Below are 25888 nucleotides of genomic sequence, written 5' to 3' on the forward strand. Positions count from 1 at the left end.
CAGTTGGTGCATGGGTCTATTTTTTTGCCAGTATCATACAGTCTTGATTATTAGAGCTTTGTACTATAGTTTGAAATCAGAAAAGCCTCTACCTTTGTTCTTTTCTCAAGATTGCTTTGGATACTCAGAGTCTTTTTGGTTTCATATAAATTTTAGGATTGTTTGTTCTATTTCTGTGAAAAAATAAACCATTGGATTTTGATTGTGTTGCACTGAATCTATAGATTTCTTTGGGTAGTAGGGACATTTTAACAATATTAATTCTTCCAATCCATGAGTATGATATACACTCCCATTTATTTGTGTCTTCTTTAATGTCTTTCATCAATTTCTTATAGTTTTCAGTGTACAGATCTTTCATCTTCTTGGATAAATTTATTCCTAGGTATTTTATTCTTTTTGATGCAATTGTAAATGGGATTGTTTTCTTAATTTCTCTTTTTTTTTAAAATTTATTTATTTATTTATTTATTTATTTATTTTTGGCTGTGTTGAGTCTTCGTTTCTGTGCGAAGACTTTCTCTAGTTGCATTGAGCGGGGGCCACTCTTCATCGTGGTGCGTGGGCCTCTCACTGTCGCGGCCTCTCCTGTTGCGGAGCACAAGCTCCAGACACACAGGCTCAGTAGTTGTGGCTCACAGGCCTAGTTGCTCCACGGCATATGGGATCTTCCCAGACCAGGGCTTGAACCCGTGTCCCCTGCATTGGCAGGCAGATTCTCAACCACTGCGCCACCAGGGAAGCGCTTAATTTCTCTTTCTGATAGCTAATTATTAGTGTATGGAAATGCAATGATTTTTGTATAATGTTTTTGTATCCTGCAACTTTATTGAATTGGTTTATTCTAACAGTGTTTTGGTGGAGTCTTTAAGGTTTTCTAAATATAATATCATGTCATCTGCAAATAGAGACAGTTTTACTTCTTCTCTTCTGATTGGATGCCTTTATGTAGGTTTCTAAAATAAGGTCCCAGAACAATAACATTGGGCAGAAATTACCCTCAAATATTTCCCAAGTACTTATTAATGGTGGTTTTGATAGGTCTAGAAAATTCTGTAATAGCTGAAGCAAGTAGTTGGATAGAAAATAGTTGCGTAGAGAAACTCTCATGCAGAGAGCAGTTAGATTTCTCTATCAATATGATCAAATATGCTTTTCATGAGAATTGTCTGCTATAATACCCAAGAGATATGATTATTCACTGTGGGCAGCCAGTATTGCAATTATTGTAGAGCCCACCCCTACTGAGTGGTACATAAAATTTGCAGTTGGTATGTGAGGAGGTTAGGTTATGGAGCATTCTCAAGCCAGTTTCTAATTTCCTAGATATGCCTTAGCTTAGGTAACATTATATTGTACACATTGCCTTCCTTGAATATATTGATCAGTATCCAAGGAAGAGGTCCATGGTAATGTGCCCATGGCCACTTGGTTAGTGCAATTTCTTTCCACCTCAATAAATGAGGCTCATACTGGCGAAGGAGAGAGATCATTGTAAAGAATAGAAAGAGAGGCCAGGGCTTCCCTGGTGACGCAGTGGTTGAGACTCTGCCTGCTAATGCAGGGAACACGGGTTCGAGCCCTGGTCTGGGAGGATCCCACATGCCGTGGAGCAACTGGGCCCGTTAGCCACAACTACTGAGCCTGCGTGTCTGGAGCCTGTGCTCCGCAACAAGAGAGGCCACGATAGTGAGAGGCCCGCGCACCACGATGAGGAGTGGCCCCCGCTTGCCGCAACTGGAGAAGGCCCTCGCACAGAAACGAAGACCCAACACAGCCAAAAATAAATAATTTTTTAAAAAAACACCTGAAAAAAACCTGTCTATTGATCTTACCACTCCTTGCAATTATCACTTTCAAAGAAAAAAATAAAAGAAAGAGAGGCCAATAACTGTAAGGGTATACATTGTTGTCAGGGTTTATATTTATCATCATCTCAGGGATTAGCAGGAGGTATACTTTTATCTCCATAATCCCATAAGGTTCGTTGGTATAGTCTCTGAATTACAGAGTTTTTCATTTGATTGTACCAATCCCGAGCATCCTGGTTGTAATTTGAGTGCACACTATATCTGGGCATTTTTTAGATGAGACTCGATAGGTAATGGCCATTGCTCTAATTTTTAATGGCACTAGTTAATAATAGTGGGTTTCATCTGATTTGAAGTTAAAGTTGGTCTATAGGGCTTAGAAGGCACCTATAAGTCACAAGTGGTATCACAGAGTCTAGCTTATCCAGAGGACTATTGCCAGCGGTAGTAGAGATAGGAGGAGGAGTGCCAGCCTCAGTGCTGACTGACCAACCCAAAGAGCCAATGGTGTGGTTCCCCCAGTCTAACCCATATTGTGTTTCTTTCTGTGATGTGAATGCCAAGGACATGGAGTGGGTGTGGATAGGAACTTCTCAGGTAAGGAAGGGACACAGCAATAGAGTAGAGATTAAAGTCTGAGGTTGTCTGCAGCCAGCTATAGGATAGTGATGGTCCCCTGAGTGTCATCCAAGTGCTAGTACCCAGTCTGAGGGTGATTAGTTACACCTCCTGGGTGTCAGGATCAGGTCCATGTTGGTTCCACAAAGTATGTGGGCAGCCTATCCAAGTGGTGTGGGTAGTTTGCTTGGCTCTCGCTGACGATGAGCAAACTCAGGCTGAGAATGGCCCCAGAGCCAGTGGTCCACATCAGGCTCTTATCAGGATCAAGGGGGAAGTGGTCAGGCTCTGTATTTTCTATGAGGGAGAAGGGAACGGTGCAGGTACTGAGCGGGATGTTCCTTTGCTGTGGGCAGCAATGTTAGAGCTACCATATCTGTGAAAACTGGTCATTGTGTTGTTTCTGATGCAGGTGTATACACCATTAGAGGCTGCAGCGTCTCTGTTGGTGGTTCCCTCAGTTGCTGTGAATTTAAATATGGTATAGTTATGCTATAGATTCCATGAATTTAATGTAATCAGGGAGTGTGGATTTAATGTAATCAGGAGAATGGGTAGCTTTTTTGACCACTTGGGAGACAGTTGTCCTCCAAGTTCTCTCAACAGCCCTTGTTTTAAAAGTCCTTTATGTATTTATGTGATACCTACCACTGTTATTTTGTAATGTCATTTCATAATGCTCATTATTGCATTTGCTTCATGGTGAAGTGGGAGCCTTGATCTGACTTTTTAGCTTGTGGCACTCCGAAAGGTTGTAAAAGCTGCTTTGTTTACACCTCAGTGACATTAGCAGAGGTTGATGCCTTGCATGGGTAAGGCAACAGAAGGCTTGTGTAGGTAACTACCATTGTTAAGGCAAATTCAGTGGCCCCTGATGCTGCTGAGAGAGGCACAATGAAATTGATTTGCAAGTTCTGATGTGGCCCTTCTCTGCAAACTTTTCCTCTGATGTGGTAGGCCCAGTATCTAAATTTCTGGCATATGGTACAATACCCAGTGGCTTTTTGTAGATGCCTCTCTTTTGGGTCAGCTCATCTATTAACAATCCATTTTTTTCACTCCATGATGCCCAAATGCCCTGATCTCTCATGTGCCCACTGGTAGAAGGGACAAAATTCTGGGACTTTCCTTCCTGTTTTGGTGGATTGGTTAGTTTGTCAGCTTTGTTGTTGTATTATGCCTCTTACATGTCTTGCTTAGTATAAGCCAGGATATGGTGCACCCAGCTTGGTAGAATGGGAACCAGTGTAGCTATTTTTCCCTCATATCTCTTTACCCCAAATGTCTTGGCCTTGTATTTTCCAGCCCTGATTTTGTCAAAGTCCCAATCAAGTACTTAGCCTGTTAGCCACCAACCAGGAACATATCTGTGAAAATACAAACCTTAGGAAAGTTTTTATCAAGGGAATACTCCATTGCTAGGAGTATTGCATATATGGAAATTGGAGTATTTGAATAGGGGAGACAGGCTACAGCTGCCATTGTGTGGCTCCCTTAAACCCACTGTTCACTCCACTGGTAAAGAATGACTATTGGTTTTCTTGTTTTAAGAGTGCTGACCATCTTCCCTTTAGCCCCCCTTGGGCAAAGGGTGGAGGCATTTCTGCAGTTTCATCAAGTTAACCTGAGTGGCAGGATATGTGGCTGTTTCCTCGTAGAGCATAACCCTACAGTAGGTATGAGTTCTGCCCAATGCTGTAGATACCATTTCCATTTTAACAAGGAGACTTCTGATTCAGATCCACTTCTACAGGGAGCTTTTACCATTACCCAGGTCATAACAGAAATCTTGGTTCATAGGGTAATTTTCTCTGCCCCAGTAAGAACTTCAGCTTTGATCACTGAAAAGTGAAAAACTTGCAGGTAACTTGATAAGACAGGGGACAGTGACTACTGGGGGAAATAATGCGTTGGTGCCAGAATGAACGTTCCTACCAAATGTTAGTTGGATCCCTTTAGCAATGTGAGAAATTAAAGTGCTAGGAGCTTGTCTCTTACTGGATTGGGGATAGTTCACTCTTCTGAATTGTAAATGTAACCTAACATTTTAATAGACTAGGAGGGGCCTTGTACTTTAGGGGGATACTTGTCCATCCCGTCAGTGAGTTGTTCACTCATGGCTGTACTGGCCTATGAGACATAGTCTTGGGCAAGTCCAATGAGGAGGATGTCATCCATATAATGCCAAAGCTGAGTTTCTGATGGAAGTGTCGGGCAGGCATCCAAGCCCTGGCTGCAAAGCCCTTGTGTAATTGCAGGGCTATTTAAGAACTCAATAGGTAATCAGGTAAAGGTATATTCTTGAGCCTCAAAGGAGAAGGTGAATTGTGGTTGACTGCAAAATTTTTACTGAATAGATCATGTTACCCAAGTCTATAATTCCAAACAATTTACCCATGTTGTTATGAATGTCATGCATCAAGGCAAGGATGGTAGAGGTACCCTAATAAAGAAAATAACCTTGTTCAACTTTCTATAATCTATACTTCACCTCCAGTCATCAGTAGTGGCTTTAAGCACTGGAAATACAAGGTAACTGAAAAGTGAGATGGTGGGAATCAATATCCCTTCTTACCTAGGTCAGCTCTGATAGCCCCTTATCCTTCAGTGCCTTACCTTAGCTAGCTAGTACTGTGACATATTTATCACCTGTACTGGTAGGGAAGATTAATTTGTTCCCACTGAATGATACCAACCAATAGCATAAAAGCCTTAGGCTTGTTTCCTGAGGTTACCTGCTGCTGAGTGATAAATGGAATATTTATAAATGGAATGGAATATTTATAAACGGAATATTTCCTGCCATATCAATAAACAAAGGATGTCACAGTGATCAAAGACTGCAACCCTCCAATGTGAGCCGGTGAGCCCTGAGGAAACTCAGGGCTGAAAAGAATACCTGCCATCTAGCAGCCATCAGACTGCAGCCACTCCCTGCGATGAGCCCTGAGGAAACTCAGGATGTGAAAATACAGGATACTGGCTCCAGATAGCTGAGGTGCATGTCAAAGGAATGATTTCAGTGAGCCCAGATTCTTGCATCTTCCCATATGTAGAAAAGCGCTAAATTCCTTAACTTGAGATATCTGGTTTTCTTTAATTAACAATAATCTTTTGATGTTCCTGACTACCTGCCCTTTGTTGCCAAACTCCTATTTATCCTGGCTCCTCCCCTCGCCTCCTTGGAGCAGTTTCTCAGAGTTATCTGAAACACTGTCTCCCGAGCTGCAGTCCTCATTTTCCCCCAAATAAAACTTAACTCGCAACTCTCACGTTGCGCATTTTTTTAAGTCAGCATGAGGGAGGTGTATTCTAATAATGGAAAAATAGGGCGTCTTGGAGGAAACAAGAATAGAAACATCTTTTTAGCAAAACTGGGCCAATTTTAATAAAGTTGGTAATTAACCATTATCAATCCTGCTCCCAAGGCTGTCACCTCCTCGAGGTGTCCCTTTAGGGAAAGAGTGCTTCCTGGGATTAGGGAGATTTGGGCATCTGTGTCCAACAGAGCCACCAGCATTGTTCATTTTTGAGCCCAAACCACGGTTAATGTAGGTGGTTGTTTGCCAGAAGGGGACTGCTTCCATGATGGTGGGATCCCTATGTGGGGTAGGTCCCTGCCACTGGTAGAGATCAGGGTTAGGCACAGAAGGTGGGGATGACCCCAAAGGTGATGCCTGTCATCAACTGTAACTTAACCTTAGTATTGTAACTGCTTACTGATTTTCTAGAGACCATCCAAACTGGCACCCCCTGTCCCTTAGGTTCCAACACAATATCTCTTGTCATCTTGGGGTTCATATTTAGGTATGGTTGTAGGTGGCTTGTTTGGCCTAGAATGGGGGCAGCCTCACTGTTGGTGTAATTTTTAGGCTGGGCAGGATATTGCTGTAGAATTAATAGGAACTTGACTCTGAGTTTGTCTCTCCAGAGCTTCTTTTAAGTGTAGGGCTGGTACGGCCTCTTGAATTGTTTCAGCATTCACCGTCATTGTCAGTAAAGAGAACTTTTATTTGTGAGGGGGCACCCCTGAGAAAAAACTGGGTGGACTCAGGACTCAATTCAGCCTCCGTCAACTTGCCAAGTCATCATGATGCACATCATCTGTTGCCTGACAGGCCCACTCCAATGTCCCCAACTGGCAGAGGCGATCTTTGGCCTCAGCTAACATTTTCCATTGACAATCTGCCAGGCTGTTATGAGGCCTAATGTAGGGCAGGTGGCCTTACAAGCCATGAAACTCCACACCCACAAAATACATATTGACCAGGGTCCAAAGCCACCTATGGGGGTCATTCCCACCTTCCACACTAATTGTGTGGGATCCTTTACTGGGATACCATTTTACATCCCATACTATGGCAGCCCCTGTTAGGTGAATCTTGCTCCCCGCCAGATACATTCTAGACAGCCAGGAAGCCCTTTTTCATTTGGTTCCTGGGCAGGGTCTTTCAAAGGAGATACTGGGCCTCAGGACAAGGGAGTGAATGTGTCTCCTCCTTCAAACAAGGGAAGGCCCCCCTTGGCCCTTCCCTTTTGTCTTCTCTGTCTGTATTACTTTGCAGGTGATTACCAACAAAGCAGAGGGTAAATTATCCCAGTCACTATCAGGAGGACATTGTGCTGCATCTTCCTCTCCAGGACTCCAGTCAGTCTCCCCAGGGTCCTCCCCTCCATTGGGTCTGCCCTGGGACTTTGGGATCTTGCCTCCTCTCCAGGCAGTGCCTGGGTGAGAAGCAGCGGTGAGCAAGCCCTAACACATATCTTGTGGTTTGGATCATCTGCTCAGCAAGGTGTCCACCTCCTTCAGGGTCCTGGGAAGGGCTGGGCTATAAACTTCCTTGACTTTGGTCCTTTGAGTAATGCTTTAGCCAGCTCAGCCCAAGCACTGGGGAGGGGCTAGAATGACAACATCCATAACAGCATGATAGATTATCACAAGAGAAGAGGCATGCTAGCTGCTTGCAAAGGTGTCTCCCCACCTGACATCCAGCCTCCACCTCTGCCTTATCAGTTTCTTTACCTGCCATAGCAGTCACCAGGGATGAAGACATTCTCTTATCTCAGAGTACTCCAAACTACCAACACACTATGGGAAGCTTCTACTGTGATGGGGCCAGGGTTAGGGGAGCCCACCCTCAGTCCAGAGGGGTGCATCCCCCCCCTTTTTTCTATCCAAGCCTATAGGTCTTACAGTGTCCCCTGCCTGCCCAGTGGGGGACCCAGGCAGATGGGCTAACCATCTGTCTCTGGATGACTCAGTGTTTCTAACCCCAGAAGTCAGTTCTAATAGTGTGGGTGCACTCAGATACTGGTGCTACCTCTTGGCCAGGCTAATGAGACAGAGGAGGAGACTGTGAAAAATGTAGAGAGCAGTACACAGGAGTGATTCCAACCAAATTGTTGCAGAGGCATTCCAAATTTTGAGTCCCAACCACTTAAGACTATTCAGGATCAAATTGCCAATTGATTGTCCTACTGACTGGGTAGACCCCATACCAATTCCTTGATCATAACCAAATTTTTGTATTCAGTGCCACTTGTTATGAGTTCGAAGTTTGGTGGGGGGAGTGGTGATCAAGGAAAAGACAAAACCATGGGATGGCAGTAGCACATGGCAAGCTTTATTTGGGCATTACTTTGAGAGGCTGCCCGAGAGAGAAAGTCCCTCGCAACAGGAGACCTTCCAGAGACAGCACCACCAGCACCCAGAAGGGGAAGAGGGCAAGGAAACTCGTGGGGGAGAGAGAAATTAGAGAGGTGTTTAGGCGATGTTGCTTAGCAGCAAGATGGAGAGTCTCTGGTTCCGAGAGCTCCAAAGAGCAGCAGCAGCTTGGGGCTTTTTATATCCCAGGATTCAGCTTATCTATGGCTAGCTAATGTTGGGTGCAGTTTCATGGGGCATGCAAAGCAGGCAGTCTCTAAAAGGTGAAAGTAAACTTATTTTGGCTATATTTAAGGCAATTGTATATGGAAAAATTTGAGTTTGGTGCTGCTGGACTTTCAGCTAAAAGTCAGCCTGCTATGTTGAAAAAGACTATTGAAGGACCAATATACAGGGGTATCTTTAGCTAATTTATATTTTGTGTGTGTGTGTTTTAATAATAGGAACAAAGCCTCCTTGGAATAGTGGCTGATTCCATACTGGGGGAGTTCAAGTAAAAAATGAGCTGGAACATCCCATAGTGCCAGAAAGTAATGAAATGATTATTGATGGGAACATAGTGAAAGGACACAGGAGAATAAGTGATATCAATGAAAATGGCAGAGTAAGAATGTCAGAAAACTCCCTTTTCTATAAAAGAACTGAGAAAACTGGCCCCCAAATTTGTCACAATCATGTTTTCTCAGAACTCTGGAAATTAAGCAAAGATCTGCAGAAAGCCAAGGACTGTCTATTCAAGGAAGATTACTGAATCTCAGTAAAAATACTTTGTTATCTTTTTTTCATTCCAACAGTTTATTTTTTTTCTTTTCCATTATAGTTTATTACAAGATATTGCATATAGTTCCCTGTGCTATACAGTAGGACCTTGTTATTTATCTATTTTACATATAGTAGTTTGTATCTGCTAATCCCAAACTCCTAATTTATCCCTCCCCACCCCCCACTTTCACCTTTGGTAACCATAAGTTTGTTTTCTATGTCTGTGAGTCTATTTCTGTTTTGTAAATAAGTTCATTTGTATCATGTTTTAGACTACACATATAAGTGATTGCATATGATATTTGTCTTTCTCTTGTCTGACTTATTTCACTTAGTATGATCATCTCTAGGCCCATCCATGTTGATGCAAATGGTATTATTTCACTCTTTTTTATGGCTGAGTGATAGTCCATTATAGGTATGTATATGTACGTATGTATATATATATATATATATATATATATATATATATATATATATATATATATATATATACACACACGTACATATACATACATACCACATCTTTATCCATTCATCTGTCGATGGACATTTAGGTCGCTCCCATGTCTCGGCTACTGTAAATAGTACTGGTATGAACATTGAGGTGCATGCATCTTTTTGAATTACAGTTTTCTCTGTATATATGCCCAAGAATGGGATTGCTGGATCATATGGTAACTCTATTTTTAGTATTTTAAGGAACCTCCATATTGTTTTACATAGTGGCTGTACCAATTTACATTCCCACCAGCAGTGTAGGAGGTTTCCCTTTTCTTCAAAACCTTTCCAGCATTTATATTGGTAGACTTTTTAATGATGGGTATTCTGACTGGTGTGACGTGATTGTAGTTTTGATTTGCATTGCTCTAATAATTAATGATGTTGAGCATCTTTTCATGTGCCTGTTGGCCATCTGTATGTCTTCTTTGGAGAAATATCTAGTTAGATCTTCTGCCCAGTTTTTGATTGGGTTGCTTGTTTTTTTGTTATTGACTTGTAGGAGCTGTTTGTGTATTTTGGAAATTAAGCCCTTGTCAGTCTCATCATTTGCAAATATTTTCTCCCAGTCCATAGCTTGTCTTTTTGTTCCCTTTATGTTTTCCTTTGCTGTGCAAAAACTTTCAAGTTTGTTTTGTTGTGTTTTAACTTGCACGAGTTCCATCCTCCACTCTCCAGATCCATGGTAGCTTTGAAAACTAACATCCCCCAATCACAGTGAAAACCAGCAGCCTGCCAGCCACTGGAAGGATCAGAACAAGTTTGGAGATTTTTCAAAGCTCCATTACCAGAGAATTATCATGACTTGATCTGACCAGTGGTTCCCTGGAAACCCTGCTTTGAGGACTAACTTTATTTGACCTTAGAGCTCAGTGTGAAAAGCCTTCTTTGGGGGTGTTTGTCAGGAACAACTACAGGCAATTGTTTACATTTGCAGTGACCTGAGGCAGTGAATAATAGTGGGGGCAAACAATAGACCAGCCAAATAGTGTAAAAGGAAAAACTGGGTAATGAGATGTTCATAAGGGTTTGAAAAGTTGCTAGGAAGCTAAAAGTCCCCTAATGCCTAAGAATAAAAAAAGGAAAATAAAAACTTCTCCCAGTTTTCTCAGATTGATTCTGTGTTTAGGCACTCCTTTATTGCATAGCCAGGCCAATTACAACTCTGCCTTCACCTTCACTTCCTGTTTGTGCTGAGCCTAGAGATCAGCCAGAGATGAAAGCTCAGAATCTTCTCAGGTCTTTTCTGAGCATGTGTCATGCCTAGGTTATATGCATGTCTTTCCAAATTACCCACTATACACAGGCACTTTTGAAAGCCCTAATTTCCCAAAGGAAGTCTTTCCCTAGCTTTTCTTCCCAGGCTTTTGCATATTTATTATTTTCCTCAACTGTAATCCTTTGCCCTGGGCTGAAGAAGTTTGTTCATTTGCCTTACAATGTTTCTGAGGAATGCCATCTGTGTAGCCAATTTTTTGGCCTGAGAGAATTCCAAATTAGATGAAACAGACAGGCACCTTCTATCAGTCTTTCAGGTAGTATACAAGACAGGTCAAAGCAGACAAACACTATTCTTTGCAAATAAGGGCTTCTCTGCTCCCTCTAGAACCAGGGACCAGGGTCCCATGCTGGAAATGAAAGCTTCTTTTCTCAAGACCACTGCCAAGCTGATGAAGGGTGTAGGTCAAGTACAAGTAAAAAGGTTGCAATGCTTTCCTACCATTTTAAAGTTGACCTTTTCTTGATTCAGCCTTCTCTTGGTTGCTATGAACCTCTGTTTTCAACAATTCTAACTAAGTTGATTCTTATCATTTTTACTCGATTTTTCAGTGTTTCTATTGAGGGGTAGGCCCCTGGAACTATCTACTCTGACATTTTTGCTAATGTCACTCCTTTAGTGAGGTAGGTCTGTTACCAATGAATTCTTTGTTTTTGTATAGCTCAAAATATGTTAATTTTTCTTCATTTTTGAAGAATAGTTTTGTTGGATATAGAATACTTCATTTGACAAGCTTTTTTTCCTCTCAGCACTTGAATATATCCTCATACTGAGACAAGATGGAAGGAGGCAGGGCACAACCATTAAAAGAATGACATAGCCCTTGAGAAGAATGGGATACGACAAAACATGGTTAGAACTGATTAGGTCCAAGATGGCAGAAGGTTCAACTTCCAGTAGACCTTGAGCCTCATTATATGCTCATTGTAATACATTAGCATGCTAAGTGACACACCCACAGGTGCCATGACAGTTCCAAGGCTGACCATAAAAGGCCAAAAAGTGGGCAGTGGCCCATGTCATGGAAATCCCTGCCTCTTCCCCAAAACAGTCGGAATAATCCTCCCACTTGTTAGTCTATGAAATTACCCAGCCCATAAAACTAACAACCCCATACCTCGGGGCCACTCTCACTTTCTTAGATGGCCTGCGTTCTGTCTGTTGAAGGTGTATCACTTTAGATAAACTCACTTTCACTTTACTATGGCTTGCTCTTGAATTGTTTCCTGTGTGAAGCCAGGGACCCTTTCTTGGCAGTCCATCCCAGGAACTCACCTGAGACCTGAGACATGACCATCCTCTTATGCCCCATTTTCCTGCAATACTACTGCATCTGGCCTCCATGGTTTCTGATGAGAAATTAGCTGTTAATATTATTGAGGATGAAAAAATTGAACTTCATCAAAATTAAAAACTTTTGTGCACCAAATGAGATTATCAAAAGGTGAAAAGATAACCTTATAGAATAGAAGAAAATATTTGCAAATCACATACCTGATAAATGTTTGGTATCCAGAATATATAAATAACTTTCATAACTCAACAACAAAAAGCAACTCTATTAAAAAATGGGCAAAAGACTTGAATAGACATTTCTCCAACATTTAAACTGTTCAACATCATTAGTCATTAGGAAAATGAAAATCAAAACCACAATGAGATACCACTTCACACCCACTAGGATGGCTAAAATTTTTAAAAAAAGAAAGAAAAAAATAACAAGTGTTGGTAAGGACGTGCAGAAATTGGAACCTTTGTACATTGCTGTAGGCAGTATAAAATGGTTCAGTCATTGTGTAAAAACAGTTTGACAGTTCCTTGAAAAGTTAAAAACAGAACTCCATACAACCCAGCAATTCCATTCCTAACTATAGACTCAAACTAATTGTAGACAGGGGTTCAAACCAAAACCTGAGCACAGATCTTTACAGCAGTATTATTTATAATAGCCAAAAGATGGAAACAACCCAAATGTCCATCAACAGATAAGTGGATAAACAAATTGTAATATATACATACAATGAAATGTTATTCAGCCATAAAAAGGAATGAAGTACTCATAAATGCTACAATGTGGGTGAATATTTAAAAGGTAGCTAGGGCCTTCCCTGGTGGTGCAGTGGTTAAGAATCCACCTGCCGATGCAGGGACACGGGTTTGAGCCCTGGTGCAGGAAGATCCCACATGCCATGGATGCAACTAAGCCTGTGCACCACAACTACTGAAGCCCGCATGCCTAGAGCCCATGCTCCACAACAAGAGAAGCCACCACAATGAGAAGCCCGTGCATTGCAACGAAGAGTAGCCCCCACTCGCCACAACTAGAGAAAAGCCCATGCACAACAACAAAGACCCAATGCAGCCAAAAATAAAAATAAACAAAATAAATAAATATATAAAAATAAAAGCTATGCTAAATGAAAGAAGTCATACACAAAAGATGATGTAGTTTACAATTCCATTTATATGAAATAGCCATAGGTAAACATATAGACACAGAAGACGGATGGTTATGAGGAGTTAGAATAGGGGAGAATGGAAGTGACTGTGCAGTGGGTATGTGGTGTTTTTTGAGGTGATGAAAATGTTTTGGAACTTATAGGTACTGGTTGCACAATATTGTGAATGTACTAAAGGAAACTGACACATGAGACCACATAGACTTAACTGATATTTATAGAGCATTCCATCCAAAAGCAGCAGCCTTTTTCAAGTGCACATGAAACATTTTCCAGGATAGATCACATGCTGGGCCACCAAGCAAGCCTTGGTAAATTTAAGAAAACTGAAATCATATCAAGCATCTTTACTGACCACAACACTATGAGGCTAGAAATCAACTATAAGCAAAAAAACTGCAAAAAACACAAACATGTGAAGGCTAAATGACATGCTAATAAACAACCAATGGATCACTGAAGAAATCAAAGAGGAAGTCAAAAAATACCTAGAGACAAATGAAAATGAAAACATGATGATCCAAAACCTACGGGACACAAAAAAGCAGTTCTAAGAGGGAAGCTTATAGTGATACAAACTTACCACAGGAAACAAGAAAAATGTCAAATAAACAACCTTATGTTACAACTAAAGCAACTAGAGAAAGAACAAACAAAACCCAAAGTTAGTACAAAGAAAGAAATCATAAAGGTCAGAGCAGATATAAATGAGACTTAAAAAACAATAGAAAAGATTAATAAAACTAAAACTGGTTCTTTGAAGAGTTAAACAAACTGACAAATCTTTAGCCAGACCTATCAGGACAAAAAAGGGAGAGGGCCCAAATCCTTAAAATTAGAAATGAAAAACACACAGAAGTACAAAGGACCATAAGACACTACTACAGGCAACTATTCAATATATGCCAATAAAATGGACAACCTAGAAGAAATGGACACATTCTTAGAAAGGTACAATCTCCCAAGATGGAACCAGGAAGAAATAGAAAATATGAACAGAGCAATCACCAGTAATAAAATTAAATCAGTAATTTAAAAACTCCCACCAAGCAAAAGTTCAGGACTAGATGGCTTCACAGGTGAATTCTACCAAACATTTAGAGAAGACTTCACAGATATCCTTCTGAAACTATTCCAAAAAATTGCAGAGGAAGAAACACTTCCCAACTCATTCTATGAGGCTACCATCACCCTGATTGCAAAACCAGACAACGATATCACAAAAAAAGAAAATTACAAGCCCATATCACTGATGAACATAGATGCAAAAATCCTCAATGGAATACTAGCAAACCAACTCCAGCAATACATTAAAATGATACATCATGATCAAGTGGGATTTATCCCAGAGATTCAAAGATTTTTCAGTATCCACAAATCAATCAATGTGATACACCACATTAACAAATTCAAGAATAAAACCCATATGATCATCTCAAAAGATGCAGAAAAAAAATTGACAAAATTCAACAACCATTTATGATAAAAAAACTCTTCAGAAAGTGGGCATAGAGGGAATATACCTCAACATAATAAAGGTCATATATGACAAACCCACAGCTAACATCATACTCACAGTGAAAAACTGAAAGCATTCCCTCTAAGTTCAGGAACAAGACAAGGATGCCCACTCTCGCCAATTTTATTCAATATAGTATTGGAAGTCCTAGTCGCAGCAATCAGAGAAGAAAAAGAAATAAAAGGAATCCAAATTGGAAAAGAAAAAGTAAAACTGTCACTGTTTGCAGATGACATGATGCTATACATAAAAAATCCTAAAGATGCTGCCAGAAAACTCCTAGACCTCAGCGATAAAGTGCTGGATACAAAATTAATATACAAAAATCTGTTGCATTCCTATACACTAACAATAAAATACCAGAAAGAGAAATTAAGGAAACAATCCCATTTACTATTGCATAAAAAGGAATAAAATACCTAGGAATAAACCTATCTAAGGAGGCAAAAGACCTGTACTCCAAAAACTATAAGATGCTGATGAAAGAAATTGAAGATGACACAAACAAATGGAAAGATCTACTGTTCTTGGATTGGAAGAATCAATATTGTTAAAATGACCATAATACCCAAGGAAATCTACAGGCTCAATGCAATCCCTATCACATTACCAATGGCATTTTTCACACAACGAGAACAAAAAAATTTTTAACTTCTATGGAAACACAAAAGATCCTGAATAGCCAAAGCAATCTTGAGAAAGAAGAACAGAGCTGGAGGAATGACACTACCTGACTTCAGAAAAGCTACAGCAATCAAAACAGTATGGTACTGGCACAAAAAACAGACATATAGATCAATGGAACAGGATAGAAAGCCCGGAAATAAACCCATGCACTTATGATCAATTAATCTATGACATGGGAGGCAAGAATATACAGTGGAGAAAAGGCAGTCTGTTCAACAAGAGGTGCTGGGAAAACTGGACAGCTACATGTAAAAGAATGAAATTAGAACATTCTCTAACACCATATACAAAAATAAGCTCAAAACAGATCAAAAACCTAAACATAAGACTGGATACTATAAAAGTCCTAGAGGAAAACATAGGCAGAACACTCTTTGACATAAATCACAGCAATAATTTTTTAGATCCCTCTCCTAGAGGAATGGAAATAAAAGCAAAAAGAAATAAATGGGACCTAATTAACCTTAAAAGTTTTGCACAGCAAAGGAAAGCATTAAATAAGTTCAGTGAAGTTGCAGGATAAAAAATCAACACAAAAATCAGATTTCTCTACACTAACAATGAACAATTTGAAAGATAATTGAGAAACAATTCCACTTACAATAAATAGCACCAAAAATAGTAAAATATTTAGAAATAAACCTAATTAAGGAGGTGAAGGACTAGTACACTGAAAACTATAAAATATTGATGAAGGAAATTAAAGAAGACACAAATAAATGGAAAGACATGCTATGTTCATGAATTGAAAAATTTAATGTTGGTAATAGGTAAATGCTTGCCAAAGAGATCTATAGATTTTATGCAATCCCTGTCAAAAACCCAACAGAGGTTTTTGCAGAAATAAAATTCATATGAAATCTCAAGGGACCCCAAATAGCCAAAAAAATCTTGAAAAAAGAAGACCAAAACTAGAGAAATCACCATCCTTGATTTCAAAATATACTAAAAAGTTACAATAATCAAAACAGTGTGGGGCTTCCCTGGTGGCGCAGTGGTTGAGAATCTGCCTGCCAATGCAGGGGACACGGGTTCGAGCCCTGGTCTGGGAAGATCCCACATGCCGCGGAGCAACTGGGCCTGTGAGCCACGATTACTGAGCCTGCGCGTCTGGAGCCTGTGCTCTGCAACAAGAGAGGCCGCGATAGTGAGAGGCCCGCACACCACGATGAAGAGTGGCCCCCGCTTGCCACAACTAGAAGAAAGCCCTTGCACAGTAACGAAGACCCAACACAGCCATAAATAAATTAATTAATTAAAAAACAAACAAACAAAAAAAACCAGTGTGGTACTGGCATAAAGATATATATATATATATATATATATATATATATATATATATATATATATGGAACAGAATAGACAACCCAGAAATAAACCCTCACATATAGGATCAAATGATTTTTGACAAGAGTGCTGAGACCATTCAGTGGGGAAGTGCCAGTCTCAAGGACCCAAAAAGTTGGAGGACTCCACATTACCACATTTCAAAATATACCATAAAGCTACAGTAATGAAGATTCTGTGGTACTGGCCTAAGAATAGACATAGAGATAAATGAAATAGAATTAAGTGTCCAGAAAAAATTCATACATTTATGGTCAATTGGTTTTCAACAAGGGTGCCAAGAAAATTCAATGGGCAAATAGTGCTAAGAACAATTGAATAGCCACATGCAAAAGAATGAAGTTGGACCCTTATCTCACAGCATACACACAAATTAATAGATCATAGGCATAAATGTAAGAAGTAAAACTATAAAGCTTTGAGAAAACAGATGTAAATCTTCAGATTGGGCAATGTTTTCTTAAATATGCCAACTAAAGCACAAGCAACCAAAGAAAAAAATTGATAAATTGTACTTCATCAAACAAAAGTAAAAGCTTTGGGTTTCAAAAGACACTATCAAGAAAGATAAAAGGAAATGCACACAATAGGAATTTTTTTCAAATCCTGTATCTTAGAGATGTGTATCTGGAATATATAAAGAACTCTCTTACAAATCAATAACAAATAAATAATCCAATTTAAAATGGGCTAAGGATCTGAGTAGACATTTCTCCAAAGAAGGTATATAAATGGCCAATAAGCACATGGAAAGATTCTCAACAACAGCAGACATTACGGAAATACAAATTTTATTCACATATTATTTATTTATTTCTTTATTTATTTTTGGCTGCATTGGGTCTTTGTTGCTGTGTGCAGGCTTTCTCTAGTTGCGGCGAGCGGGGGCTACACTTCGTTGAGGTGCACGGGCTTCTCATTGTGGTGGCTTCTCGTTGCAGAGCACAGGCTCTAGGCACGCAGGCTTCAGTAGTTGTGGCACGCAGGCTCAGTAGTTGTGGCTTCCAGGCTCCAGAGTGCAGGTTTAGTAGTTGTGGTGCACAGGCTTAGTTGCTCTGCGGCATGTGGGATCTTCCCAGACCAGGGCTCGAACCCGTGTCCCCTGCATTGGCAGGCAGATTCTTAACCACTCTGCCACCAGGGAAGTCCCAAGGAAATAAAAAAGTTAAAAACCAATATGACACTGATGAACATAGATGCAAAAATCCTCAACAAAATACTAGCAAACAGGGCTTCCATGGTGGCACAGTGGTTGAGAATCTGCCTGCCAGTGCAGGAGACGTGGGTTCGAGCCCTGGTCCGGGAAGATCCCACATGATGGACAGCAACTAAGCCCATGTGCCACAACTAGTGAGCCTGCACTCTAGAGCCCGCGAGCCACAACTACTGAAGCCTGCACACCTACAGCCTGTGCTCCACAACAAGAGAAGCCACCACACTGAGAAGCCCGCGCACCGCAGCGAAAAGTCGACCCCCTCGCCACAACTAGAGAAAAGCCTGAGCACAGCAACAAAGACAACGCATCCAAAAATAAATAAATAAATTTATTTAAAAAAAATACTAGCAAACAGAATCCAACAGCACATTAAAAGGATCATACAGCATGATCAAGAGGGGTTTATCCCAGGAATGCAAGGATTCTTCAGTATATGCAAATCAATCAATGTGATAAACCATATTAACAAATTGAAGGAGAAAAACCATGTGATCACCTCAATAGATGCAGAAAAAGCTTTCGACAAAATTCAACACCCATTTATGATAAAAACCCTCCAGAAAGTAGGCATACAGGGAACTGACTTCAACATAATAAAGGCCATATATGACAAACCCACAGCCAACATCATTCTCAATGGTGAAAAACTGAAAGCATTTCCTCTAAGATCAGGAACAAGACAAGGTTGTCCACTCTCACCACTATTATTCAACATAGTTTTGGAAGATTTAGCCACAGCAATCAGATACGAAAAAGAAATCAAAAGAATCCAAATCGGAAAAGAAGTAAAGCTGTCACTGTTTGCAGATGACATGATACTATACATAGAGAACCCTAAAGATGCTACCGGAAAACTACTAGAGCTAATCAATGAATTTGGTAAAGTAGCAGGATACAAAATTAATGCACAGAAATCTCTTGCATTCCTATACACTAATGATGAAAAATCTGAAAGACAAATTAAGGAAACATCCCCATTTACCATTGCAACAAAAAGAATAAAATACCTAGTAATAAACCTACCTAAGGAGACAAAAGACCTGTATGCAGAAAACTATAAGACACTGATTAAAGATGATACAAACAGATGGAGAGATATACCATGTTCTTGAAATGGAAGAATCAACATTGTGAAAATGACTATAATAACCAAAGCAATCTACAGATGCAAAGCAATCCCTATCAAACTACCAATGGCATTTTTCACAGAACTAGAACAAAAAATTTCACAATTCGTATAAAAACACAAAATACCCCAAATAGCCAAAGCAATCTTGAGAAAGAAAAACGGAGCTGGAGGAATCAGGCTCCTGGACTTCAGACTATACTACAAAGCTACAGTAATCAAGACAGTATGGTACTGGAACAAAAACAGAAATATAGATCATTGGAATAGGATAAAAAGCCCAGAGATAAACCCACACACCTATGGTCACCTTATTTTTGATAAAGGAGGCAAGAATATACAATGGAGAAAAGACAGCCTCTTCAATAAGTGGTGCTGGGAAAAATGGACAGCTACATGGAAAAGAATGAAATTAGAACACTCCCTAACACCACACACAAAAATAAACTCAAAATGGATTAAAGACCTAAATGTAAGGCCAGACACTATCAAACTCTTAGAGGAAAACATAGGCAGAACACTCTATGACATAAATCACAGCAAGATCCTTTTTGACCCACCTCCTAGAGAAATGGAAATAAAAACCAAAATAAACAAATGGGACCTAATGAAACTTAAAAACTTTTGCACAGCAAAGGAGACCATAAAGAAGACGAAAAGACAACCCTCAGAATGGGAGAAAATATTTGCAAATGAAGCAACTGACAAAGGATTAATCTCCAAAATACACAAGCAGCTCATGCAGCTCAATAACAAAAAAACAAACAACCCAATCCAAAAATGGGCAGAAGACCTAAATAGACATTTCTCCAAAGAAGATATACAGATTGCCAACAAACACATGAAAGGATGCTCAACATCACTAATCATTAGAGAAATGCAAATCAAAACTACAATGAGGTATCACCTCACACTGGTCAGAATGGCCATCATCAAAATATCTACAAACAATAAATGCTGGAGAGGGTGTGGAGACAAAGGAACCCTCTTGCACTATTGGTGGGAATGTAAATTGATACAGCCACTATGGAAAACAATATGGAGGTTCCTTAAAAAACTAAAAATAGAACTACCATATGACTCAGCAATCCCACTGCTGGGCATATACCCTGAGAAAACTATAATTCAAAAAGAGTCATGTACCACAATGTTAATTGCAGCTCCATTTACAATAGCCAGGACATGGAAGCAACCTAAGTGTTCATCGACAGATGAATGGATAAAGATGTGGCACATATATACAATGGAATATTACTCAGCCATAAAAAGAGACAAAACTGAGTTATTTGTAGTGAGGTGGATGTACCTAGAGTCTGTCATACAGAGTGAAGTAAGTCAGAAAGAGAAAAACAAATACTGTATGCTAACACATATATATGGAATCTAAAAAAAAAAAAAAAAAAGGTTCTGAAGAACCTAGAGGCAGGACAGGCATAAAGACGCAGACGTAGAGAATGGACTTCAGGACAAGGGGAGGGGGAAGGGTAAGCTGGGACGAAGTCAGAGAGTGGCATGGACTTATATATACTACCAAATGTAAAATAGGTAGCTAGTGGGAAGCAGCCGCACAGCACAGGGAGATCAGCTCAGTGCTTTGTGACCACCTAGAGGGGTGGGAGAGGGAGTGTGGGAGGCAGACGCAAGAGGGAGGAGATATGGGGATATATGTTTATGTATAGCTGATTCACTTTGTTATAAAGCAGAAACTAACACAGCATTCTGAAGCAATTATACTCCAATAAAGATGTTTAAAAAAAAAACCCAATGTGATAGCACTTTACACCTATATGGGTGGATATATTAAAAAGGCAGACAGTATCGAGTGTTGGCAAAAATGTGGAGAAATTGGAATCCTCATTCATTGGTAGTGGAAATGTAGAATAGTGCAGCCAACTTGGAAAGCATGAAGTTACCACATGACCCTGCAATTCCACTCTTATGTGTATACCCAAGATTATTTAAAACATCTGTCTACACAAAAACTTATTGAATGTTCATAGCAGCACTATTCACAATAATCAGAAAGTTAACCCAAATGTCCATCAACACATGAATGGATAAACAAATTGTGGTGTATACGTACAATGGAATATTATTCAGCCCTAACAATAAGGGGGGTGGGGAGTAACTCCTCAGTGAGTATGGGGTTTTCTTTTGGGGCGATGAATATGTGATGAATGTTTTGATAGAGACAGTGTTTGCACAACATTGTGAAAATACTAAATGCCCCTGAATTGTTTGCTTTAAAATGGTTTGTTTTGTGTGAATTTTATGTAATGTTGTATGAATTTTACCTCAACTTTAAAAGTAAGAAAATGAAATAAAATTGTAATGTGTCACCAAAAAAATGAATAAATAGCCCTAAGCTTTAAAGAGAATATTGATGTTTAGGAACTTAAAATGGAATACTTTGTTTATCATAAACCACCACAAAAAAAGTGATCAGCAGTTTACACTGTAAGTATCAAACAGCTCATTGAAAGAATATATAAACAACTCTTGCAAATTAATGAAAAATAGGCAACATGGCAGAAAAATGGGAGAGTTGGACAAAAGTACAGATGAGTAACTCCTATCATGACATGGAGACTTACAATCTCAGATTCATAGCTCTAAAGGTATAGTAAAACATTCACAAAGGCAGTATAATTGCTATCATAAGGAAGATAATATTTAATCTGAAGTATTTTTAATACTGAGGTTCAGTAGCATGGAAATAACAAATAAAAATATAATCTCACCTCACTAACCTGTTCTTCACCTCTTTATTTTTTTTATCTTCTCAAGTTCAGCAAGAAAAGCAGTTGTCATCATCACTCTCCTTCAGTACACTAATCATCCCTCAAAATAAAATGGTTATGGTTCAGGTAATTGTGGAAATAAAAAAAGAAAGATGTGTATTAACTTTTCTCTTTGAAAAAATCTCATGCAGTTTTACATATCTATGGTGGGCTGGATAAATTTGTATATGGCAGGAAGAAAAGTGGCTTCCCATTTGCACAGCCCAACCGAAGAAAGAATGTAAATTCCTAAAGAATTTCATGAATAATAATGACAATAAGACATAGAGTACATTTCCAAAATCATGACAAAGGCAGTATACAAATGAAATGGTTTGATTCAGGAAAATTATTAACAACCCTAAATTAAGGAAATTAAATAACAAACCTCATACCACATATCTATCCTATACTGTACTCTATACTTCAGCACTTTCCAAAGTAAAAATAATTATACTTTTTAGGAATTCCAAGCAAGTATCATTAGAAACATAAAAGGCACGATACTCAGAAACAAGAGAATTCTTTCAAATGACCAATACTTAAAGCTTGTATAAACTGTTCACTTACTTTAGGTCAGCAAAATTCAAATTGCTTTACTAGAGCAGCCAATGAAGGGTCACATGGCGAGTTTTTCTATTTGGGAGAATGAAAACTAGTGATCTATATCAGAGTCCTGTGAATTGTTGACATTACTCCACCTGCAATTTCCTGAAACCCTAAGCCTGGGAAATATCCTTTCAGCTTAGTTCCTTAATGTCAGGGCTTCAGAAATGTGGCATCCACCAACTCTTGTGATTATTTCAAGTATGAAAAAAGAATTTAATAAATTATATGCTGGAATTCAAAGCTCTGCATTTGTGGGGAAATCTAATTTCTTAAAGGATGACTTGAAGAAATACTTTGATATTGAGCAATTTTTAAACCTGTTAACGTGAAAAGAATGTTTGTTTGGTAAAACAGCATCATCCTGATCGCAGGTGGCCTTGGCCTGTAGCGGCTTGAAGCAGGATTTCGGTTTCCAGGCAGAGACTGAGGTCGGGCAATGGCAGTGAGAGCGCTGAATCCTAGCCACCACACTGCCAGGGACCAGTGGCCAGGGACAAGTCCCTGGCCCGTCAGCTGTGTGGAAATGAATTTCCACATAGAGACGGAAAGTAGTGAAACAAGTAAAGTGTTTATTAGGAGGAAAAGAGTACAGTACATGTGGATGGACACACAGGTGGGCTCAGAGAGAGAGTCGCACCCTCGTGGTAGTTTGTATCACTTTTATGGGGCATTTCTTCTGGGTTTCCTTAGACCAATCATCTTGCTTTGCCTGGTTCTGAGTCTGTATTTGGTTTATCTCAGGGTCCTCCCATGTGTGCGTGCGCATCTCTTAGCCAAGTTGGATTCTGGTGAAGAGGCCTATAGGTAGTTGACATCACTTACTATGGGGTGGCCCCCCCCTCCCTTTTTGACCTCCATGGAGCCTTTCTGTGCATGTATAGTCGAGAAGGTCTCCTTGACTTCAAGAATGAGGAACATGTGGTCTTTTATCTCTTATCTGAGCAGGGCCCAACCTCCTCCATCATCCTGCTTTTATGGGGTTCCTGCTATTATGGAGTTCCTGTCCACAGGGGAGAAACTGTTCAGCCTGGGACCCATCTACCTCCTGCCTCAATCCCTGAGACAACTTGAAGCCTCAAAACCAACACCATCATTTTATTTTTACTTTAAAATGAAGTAAAATATTAATAATGGCTTAGAGTTGTATAATACAAAATGAGAATAAAAACAAATTTAGGTCACTTCTGAAAGTTGAAATCCAACCTCTCTGTCTCTATACACACACACACTTTGTATATAAATATAACATGTGACACAATTTTTCATAATAGAAGAAAAATTGGTGAGAATACATCTGTTAGAGGATTATCAGTATTGAGTATTTCCATAAGAATCTAATCAAACCAAGGCTTCTTTGACACAGAATTAATTTTTTGTTCTGGTAGGAAACAATATCACTAGGATTAGAAAGCAAGTATGATGTCCCATAAATTATTAATAGTTCATGAGTAAATAAATATATGTAATAAATTTCATGAAGACACCATTAACAATGCCATACAATCAGCCTAGTATGGTGTTCGTCATAAAGTTCCTTGCAAAAACATTGTTAAAGTTTATTAGCCATTACAGTCAAACAACCACAGTGTGTGAACTTCGGCATTTCTGAAAATACCCACAGGGTACCCATATCCTCAGTAATTAACCTCAGTGCAGGTTATGTCCTAATTGGGGGTGGCTTCCAGCATGAACTGAGAGCAGAGGCTCACCCCATGGAGTCAGCTTGGGGCTTGCCAGCTTGGCATCTGTAAACCCAGCACACCTCCATCAGCCCCGAAATGGCTGCCGGCTTCCCTTGTGCTCTCTGGTCAGGGAGACTAAAAACCTTGAGATGCAATGGACTTCAGAGCTCCTCTAGCTCAGCACCTTGTTCAGGAAACTAAAAACAGGCCAAGATATTTTGGCAATTCGAAATCCACCTCTTCCAATTTCCCCTTGAGGATAGCCATCGTAATTTCAAAAAGTGGCGAATATGATCATTTATTTATGGTATTATATAGCTGAAGAGGAACCTGTCCTTTTGTTTCTTCTGCAGTAGTGGACTCTCACTTTTCCAACTCCATCCTGAAATCACATCTGTGAAACCCTTCAGAGAAGAATTTGTAAAATGTTAGCCAACAGAAAAGGTATTATAGTAATTCACTTCTCACTGTAGTAATACTTCCAATCTGAAATCAGTTCTAAGAGGTCTCACAGGAGAACCATTAAACTGCTACCAGTCAGTTGTTCATTGGGCATTTCTATGAAGTCGAATTTCTAGGAATTGGAGATGCGGTGAAATGAACTATGGTACTACAGCTATCATTATCTCATGACCGTTATAAATAAAATCAACTTAAATGTGCCTTTACTAGTGTGAAACGTAGAAAAGTTGGCATTTTAAACGAAAGTATGTAACTTTCTGACAACAGTCATATCTGACTAAACAGAGTGCTCTATTTCCAGACCATACCAAATGCAAGGTTTACATCTTATTGCTGGAGTAGAAGGAATGAGCATCTGTATTATCATCTCTCATTCTTATGGGAGAAGGCAGGTCTCTAGTCGACCTTTTCTCCTCCCCCCCATCTCAGGATCAAAAATTAAGTTTCCCTGTAGTTGTCACTGTCAATGCTGGCGAGAGTCATTTCAGTAAAATATAACCTTATTTTATTAAATGTTGAAAAAAGTAGCCCTGTGAAGAGAGCCAGAATCCATTCCACAAAATTTCTGCTTCTTCTGGTCTACTCATGAATTTCTTCCCTTGCCCAAGTAAGTCAAGAAATTCTTATGAAATTGCCCTGACACTAACAGAAGGAAAACTGGAAAATTCACAAATATGTGCACACTAACAACACACTCTTAAACAACGAATGGGCCAAAGAAAAGATTGCAAGAGAAGTTAGAAAATACCTTAAGACAAATGAAAACAAAAACATAAACATGCTATACCAAAACTTAATGGGATGCAGTGAGATAAGTTCAGAGGGAAATTTATAGCTTTAAATGCCTACATTAAAAAATATCTCAAATCAGTCACCTAACTTTGCACCGTAAAGCACTAGAAAAAGAAGAGCAAACTAAACACAAAACTAGTACAAGGAAGGAAATAATAAATATTAGGGTGGAGATAAATAGAGAATAGAAAAACAAGAGGGAAAATAAATGAACCAAATTTATTTTAAAAGAGCAACAAAATTGACAAACCTTTAGCTAGAGTGACCAAAAAAGAGAAAAACTCAAATTACTAAAATCAGAAATGAAAGTGAGGAAATTACTACGGACCTTAGTACTAACGATAGCACTGAATTGTACTCTTAAAAATGGTTAACATGATGAATTTCATTTCATGTAAATTTTACCTTAGTAAAAAAGCCTGTATTTGCGTGGATTCATACCTGGACTCTCTGTTCTGTTCCATTGATCTACGTGTCTATCATCTCACCATTACCACACTGTCTTAATAACTGTGACTTTACAGTAAGTCTTAAAGTCAAATTTTTTTCTTTTCAAATTTATTTTGGCTACTC

The 25888-nt window shown here is 39.4% G+C and overlaps 1 protein-coding gene, 1 long non-coding RNA gene and 1 pseudogene across 6 annotated transcripts in view; 1 reads left to right on the forward strand and 2 right to left on the reverse strand.

The window, feature by feature from the left end:
* The window catches only part of LOC309634358, a 45128-nt gene extending 21917 nt beyond the window's left edge, over window positions 1-23211 (reverse strand). The window contains exons 1-2 of one of the 4 annotated variants that reach the window (XR_014248018.1): window positions 21732-23211; window positions 11912-11985 (exon numbers count right to left, since the gene is read on the reverse strand). This is a non-coding gene — a long non-coding RNA (uncharacterized lncRNA). The remainder of the gene's footprint in view (window positions 1-11911; window positions 11986-21731) is intronic. The other 3 variants (XR_014248019.1, XR_014248020.1, XR_014248021.1) reach the window with 3 other exon arrangements.
* Window positions 1-25888, forward strand: part of LOC309634352 (uncharacterized protein) — a 116135-nt gene that overhangs the window by 74165 nt on the left and 16082 nt on the right. The gene's annotated exons all lie outside the window — the stretch shown is intronic.
* LOC309633816 (cyclin-dependent kinase 20-like) overlaps window positions 24111-25888 on the reverse strand; it is a 47077-nt pseudogene continuing 45299 nt past the window's right edge. The window contains exon 15 of the transcript XR_014249553.1: window positions 24111-24465. The product of XR_014249553.1 is annotated as a cyclin-dependent kinase 20-like (transcript). The remainder of the gene's footprint in view (window positions 24466-25888) is intronic.

This window comes from Balaenoptera borealis, assembly GCF_965194805.1.
Source record: "Balaenoptera borealis genome assembly, chromosome: 8".
Classification (NCBI taxonomy): Eukaryota; Metazoa; Chordata; class Mammalia; order Artiodactyla; family Balaenopteridae; genus Balaenoptera; species Balaenoptera borealis.